This window comes from Alosa alosa, chromosome 11 (genome assembly GCF_017589495.1).
Source record: "Alosa alosa isolate M-15738 ecotype Scorff River chromosome 11, AALO_Geno_1.1, whole genome shotgun sequence".
Lineage (NCBI taxonomy): Eukaryota > Metazoa > Chordata > Actinopteri > Clupeiformes > Clupeidae > Alosa > Alosa alosa.
Genome location: NC_063199.1, coordinates 20902315 through 20908628, shown reverse-complemented (window position 1 = coordinate 20908628; position 6314 = coordinate 20902315). Strand labels below are relative to the sequence as shown.

General features: G+C 46.7%; 1 protein-coding gene across 1 annotated transcript in view; it reads right to left on the bottom strand.

Moving 5' to 3' along the window:
• Positions 1-6075, bottom strand: part of apba2a (amyloid beta (A4) precursor protein-binding, family A, member 2a) — a 45409-nt gene extending 39334 nt beyond the window's left edge. The window contains exon 1 of the mRNA XM_048256114.1: positions 5964-6075. The gene's annotated coding sequence lies outside the window, so the exon portion shown is untranslated. The remainder of the gene's footprint in view (positions 1-5963) is intronic.
• Between the last annotated feature and the right edge of the window lie 239 nt (positions 6076-6314).

Here is a 6314-nt window from a genome sequence, read left to right as displayed (position 1 = left end):
CCACAATTTGGATTAAAACCTGCTTTTACAAGGCGGAAATATTTCACCGCAAAACAGATGTGCGCTTTTCGGACATACAGGGAATACCTAATTAGGCACATTTTACACCTCTCCTCCCATCTTTTTAAACAAAACGCCCACTTTCCCCTGACCCTCCTATGAATGCATAAGCATGAAACGGAAAAGCGCAAATTGCCATTCAATTCCATTCGACAGGCAGTCTACGATTTTACCTATTGCTTAGTAAATACCACGCCATGTTTTTATGCGCATGTTGCAAAGAACATAAGCCTCAAGTGGGTGCAAAAGCGTTGATACATCTACTGTACCCCTCAAAGTGCTTTACAGTGAAGGGGAACCTCACTAACTGTAGCACCCACCTGGGTGAAACACGGCAGCCATTATGTACCAGAACGCTCACCATACACCGGCTTCAGGTGGAGAGTGAGGGAGTGAATGAGCCAATTACACACTGGGTGGATGATTAAGGGGCCAGATTAAATGAGCCAGATTGGGAATTTAGCCAGGACACCGGGGAACCTCCTCCTCTTTTGCGATAAGTGCTATAGGATCTTTAATGACCACAGTGAGTCAGGACCTCGGTTTAACGTTTCATCCAAAGGACGGCATAATGAACAGTGTTCCCGTCACTGCACTGGGCCATTGGGATCGATTTTTGGCCAGAAGGAAGACTGCCCCCTACTGGCCACCCACCAACACCACTTCGAGCAGCAACTTAGTTTTCCAAGGAGGTCTCCCATCCAAGTACTAACCAGGGCCACACCTGCTTAGACTCAGTAATTCAGCAGAGACATGGTATCCGTTGGTCTGGCTGCTGTCACACACACACACACACAGAAGCCAAACGCCAAACGCACTATCAGTGTCTCACACATTTCCGGGTTACTGGGGTCTAACATTCCGCCTGTGGCCCTAACTCAGAAGCTGCACAGAAAACCAGGTGTGTGTGTGTGTGTGTGTGTGTGTGTGTGTGTGTGTGCCAGCAAGGGAGCATTTAAGTGGTGTGTGTGAAGAGGGCCAGGTGCAGTGTAACGTGTAATCTAGTAGGAATGCTGAGTGTGCTGTGCTGGATGTGGTCTGATAGTGAACTCTCTGTGGTGCTGATGCTCATTATGCGGCTCTCATTTCTCCCAGTGGAATTCCGCCCACCTTACTGTAATTTATGCCTTTGATCTCCAAATGAGAAACTTTAAATCCTTAAACTTTTTTTCGCCCTCATCAGAGCGAGCACATCTGAATTCCGGACCCCGGGCACCACACAGCCGTGCCGCATGTAGCACACACCAAACGCCTCTGGAAAACACAAACACTTCTGGAAAACACAAACACTTCTGGAAAACACCAAACCCTTCTGGAGAACATAGAATTCTTCTGCACACACCGAAAACTTCTGGAAAACACCGAACTCATCTGGAAAACAACAAGCGGCTTACTGACACAAGCGGCTTCTGGACACACGAGCAGCTTCTGGAAAACACCAAACTCTTCTGGACACACTGAACGGCAGCTGGACGCACCAAACTCTTCTGAACACACTGAACACTTCTGGACCAAAACTTCTGGAAAACACCGAACTCATCTGGAAAACAACAAACGCTTTTGACACACCAAACGCTTCTGGACACACCGAACGCTTCTGGAAAACACCAAACTCTTCTGGACACACTGAACGCTTCTGGACGCACCAAACTCTTCTGAACACACTGAACACTTCTGGACACACTGAACGCTTCTGGACACACTGAATGCTTCTGGAAAACACCAAACTCTTCTGGACACACTGAACGCTTCTGGACACACTGAACGCTTCTGAACGCTTCTGGACACACTGAATGCTTCTGGACACACTGAACGCTTCTGGACATGTTGGAAAGCTGCTCCGGCAGAGCAGCAGTCCAGTAAAGCGACTGACTGGCGACTCTTTCAGGAGATAGGAGGCTGCTTCATTAGTATGCGATGGACGTGTGAGAGCAGCTTCTAAAAGCCACAGTGGCTTTGTCCCTCCACTAAGCCAGCCAGCCCCTGCCCACTGAGTGCTACTGAGAGCCTATAAATGTATATTGTCTATAAATGATCTTAGAAAGCAAACATCTGTTCATGCAAATGTCTGTACTTGTGAAAGTCTGTATATGCAAACGTGTGTGAATGCAAACTGTGGCCCAAGGCAGAGCAACTCCAAGTGATTCTAAAATCACAACAGCAACTCAGATGTGCTCTATGCCCTCTACATGAATTTGGACAGTTATGACTGTGTAGTTATGGCTGTAATGTGTAATGGCAGTGTTTCCCATACATTGACTAATCTGTGGCGGGGCGCCACGAAATAAAAATCGGCTGCCACAGATTAATATTCTATGTTTAATTTAATTTAATTTAAATTAAATATAAGGTCAAATCCTTGCATTGCCATTGAGCTGCGCTTTTTACGCACGTAGCCTCTCCTTGCCCCGCCCCGCTCTCTCTCGTAGCCCGCTGCCACTCCTCTGCATGTGCATTTAACAAAATATTCACGATTGTTGAAGGATTATTGTTGCCACATAGAAGCATTGCATAGAAGACGTCTGGCTAAATTGCTATTAAATCCGCTTAGAATCGTGACCATGCTGCGCAAATTTGTTCAAAACTGCTGCATTGAAGTGAACTCTGCTAAGGTCTTATCACAACATAGTAGGCTGCATTGAAGAGACTAAACTCTAAAGTTAAGTTATGAAATCAAGCAGTATCTCAAAGCTAACGTTAGAATACTGTTTGGATGTCGAATTTAGCATGCATGCTTACTTACAGCTGCTTGTCAATTTAGTTGAAGGGCTAATTTATGCCCTACTTTGGCTGCTTGTCAATTTCTGCTGAAGGGCTCATTTTATTGACTCTGACACTGAATTTTTTGCAAAATCGATGTAATGGAAAAGTGTTTTTCCAAAATTCAAAAGTGTTAAAAGGAGAATATGTGAACCTTTATTTTTAACTATGCAAAATCCCGGCGTAAATGGAAAAGTGTTTTCCAAAAAATTCAAAAAAGTGCTTGTCCCAAGGAGAAGTATGTGAACCTTTTTTTATTTTAACTATGTAGAAAACGCGTTATGAATTGCATCCACACATCAGCAGCCTTTCAACTGTGTTACAATTGCAAGGGTTCCCTCAAACGTCTTAAAGTGACAGGCACTCAATTAGACCTATACACTACCAAGACGATCTTAATTCCCTGACTGACTTGTCTGGAATAGACTTTCTAAAATTCCACAATATTCCAGAAATTCCATGACCCGTGGGAACCCTGTGTGTAATGTTATGGCTGTACAGTTATGGCTGTACAGTTATGGACTGACTCAACAGAACATGTGCTCAGCCTGAATCAGAGGCATGGTGATGTTATATATTATATTATGTTATCAGTGTTGTAATGAGTCTAGAAACATTAAGCTCAGCCACTCAGAGAGTGAATGCTAGAAGCCTCCGTACTCCAGAGGAGAGATGATCTGCAGGTTGGTTTGCAGCTCATGACCTCCGATTGGTCTTAGAATGAGAGATGATCTGCAGGTCTCCGCCTCTGATTGGTTTGCAGCTCACGGCCTCTGATTCATCTGCAGGCCTTGGCCTATGATTGGTCCTAGTGTGAGAGATGATCTGCAGCTCTAGGGCCCCTGATTGGTCTGCAGCTCTAGGGCCCCTGATTGGTATGCAGTTCTAGGGCCTCTGATTGGTCTGCAGGCCTCGGGCTCTGATTGGTCTGCAACTCTAGGGCCTCTGATTGGTCTGCAGCCCTGGGCCTCTGAGTGGTCTGCAGCATTGGTCAAGGCGGAGCTGAGTGGAGCCGTCTGAGGGCCCTTCACTCTGTGCGGTCCGGTGATTATTCTGATCAAACGCAGGTGAGTACAAGCAGGGCTCTAGAGTGCGACCACAAGGCAGAGAAAATGTTGGAAAGCGTTTGATCCAACGCAAACAGTGGTGTAGAAGGGGGTCACTTGTGCTTCAGCCTGGTTGGTGCTCACTGAACAGGACGCAGAAGTCAAAAGAGGAGACCCAAGGTCTAACTAGAACCAAGGAGCAGGACCGGAGCACACAACGCTTTAAGTGATTTTTCGGTGAATATAAAGGTTTCTGTAATATTTCTGTAATAAAGGTTTCGGTAATCTGTAAATGACTTTAGGTAGATATTCACTACCTTCTTAATACGGCAGGTTTGTTGCTAATAGGATAGCACCTCTCACACGCCCACCAAACCAGAGAAAACTACCTCAATAGCACCACACCACCACCACCACCAAACCAGAGAAAACGACCTCAATAGCACCCCACACCCACCACCACCAAACCAGAGAAAACTACCTCAACAGCCTGTTGCATATCAATGCACACTGTTGCGACCAAACATGTTGTTCAATCAGGAGACCGTAGCAGAACGGAGCAAAACATTTTGACTTTAAACTTGCCCCATGCCCAGAGGGGCATGATGCTGTTGTAGTCTGCACTTTATGCTGTCCTGTTGCCCTGTTGGCTCGTTTAAATGCAAACACTGTTTGCTCCACATTGGATGCTGTGTGTCTCAGACTCTTCTGTGCTAATCACTGAAGCTGAAGGAATACTGGAGTCTAGGCACTGTTTACGACAGCAGAGCCATGCACGCGCACGCACGCACACGCACGCACACACACATCGAGATGACACAACATAACCACACTCCAGGAGTCCACACACACACACTAATGAAAAATCTCTACAGGATAAAATGACTGGGGGCATTTAAGGCAGTACATGTTGCTCTTGGGAGAACTGTGTGTGTGTGTGTGTGTGTTAGTGCGCATGTGTGTGTATTAGTGTGCGTGCGTGTGTGTGCGTATGTATGTGTGTTCGTGTGTGTCTAATTCACGAGTTCCTCGGCAGTGACGTCACTGCTGCTGGCATGTCCAGTCCTCTCCCACACTGGCCGCCTGCAGGAGGGGACTAGTGATTATCTCTGTGCTCTCAAGCATCTCGCTGAGGAGCTGCTCCTCGCCGCCCCAGACCCCTCACACAAAGCTCACCAGCCCCGGCATCTGCATCTCAAATGAGCAGGAGCTCTGAGCGAGCCTGGGCCAGGGCGCGGGTCCTGGAGCGGGTACAGAACTCTTCCCACGGGATTATTTCTGTCTGAATCTGTCACGTAGTATTCTGACCAGCACACTGACCGACTTTCCCACTAACAAACAGACCAAAGCATTCACAAGGCTAGTGCACTGGTGATATATGAAAGATAACAGGCACAGGTACAGGCGCTCAGATTGCCGGATAATCCCAACTCCAGTACTCGCCTCACTCACAAATGATTAGCCTACGCCAGACGCCACAGCGCGTGCCTGCCGCAGCCTCCACCGGAGCCAATTACAAGAGGGGGCTGCTGATATTTTCCCATTTCAATCGATGCATCAATACATCAGTAATACCCGACAATAACACAGACACAAGCACACAGGCTCTCACAGGGTAGGCTACATAAACACATACACACATGCAGATGCACACAAACGACACACACAGACACAAACCAGCCTCGACTAGGCTACACATTCATAAACAGCATAAAATAGGCATGTCAACTCATACAAACAGGCCTTTTCAAACCTACAACGCAAGTGATTCAGGTCACTGTGGACCACTGTTTCTTTTTTCTCAATGCAATTAAACTGTCAACCTAAAGCATGATCTCCACAAAATGCCCAGTTCATCCCGCTGGTGCACAGCTATTGTTTTTCATGTGTTGTGCACACACTGCGTTGTAATCATAGCTACTCGGTTTATGCAGAGCCGATAAGCACAGGTCAATTCACCATTAGGCTATAGGCAACGGACCGCCACACTCACCCGAATCATGTGCGGCGCACAATAATGAACCCCCCGCACCATCCCAGCGTAGGCTACAGTTCTATCGGTGGGAAACGGATGAAAAAATATGCCAGATGCCTTACCAGAATCGTTCTAGAGTTCTCAGGGGGTTGAGGGAACACGCTCCGAGACACTTGCTTTAGTGCATAAAGCATCTATTGAGAGGACACCCCGGAACCTGAAGATTTTTTTTTTAGACGAAGACGCGTCTGCCCGGGAATCTGTGTAACGGCGAAGGCGCATCCAGAGCATCCTTGACGAGTCTGATTGACTGATTACATCAGAAGTATATTAGTATACGCCTATAAGACACAAGTGCACATTCGATTTGATCAGTTACACCTCCACTAATTTTATTCAGATTGCTTTCAAAAAATGAATTGGTAATGATCGAGTGTGCCTATTCACTGAAAGTGATGATGTGGTCTTGTTTG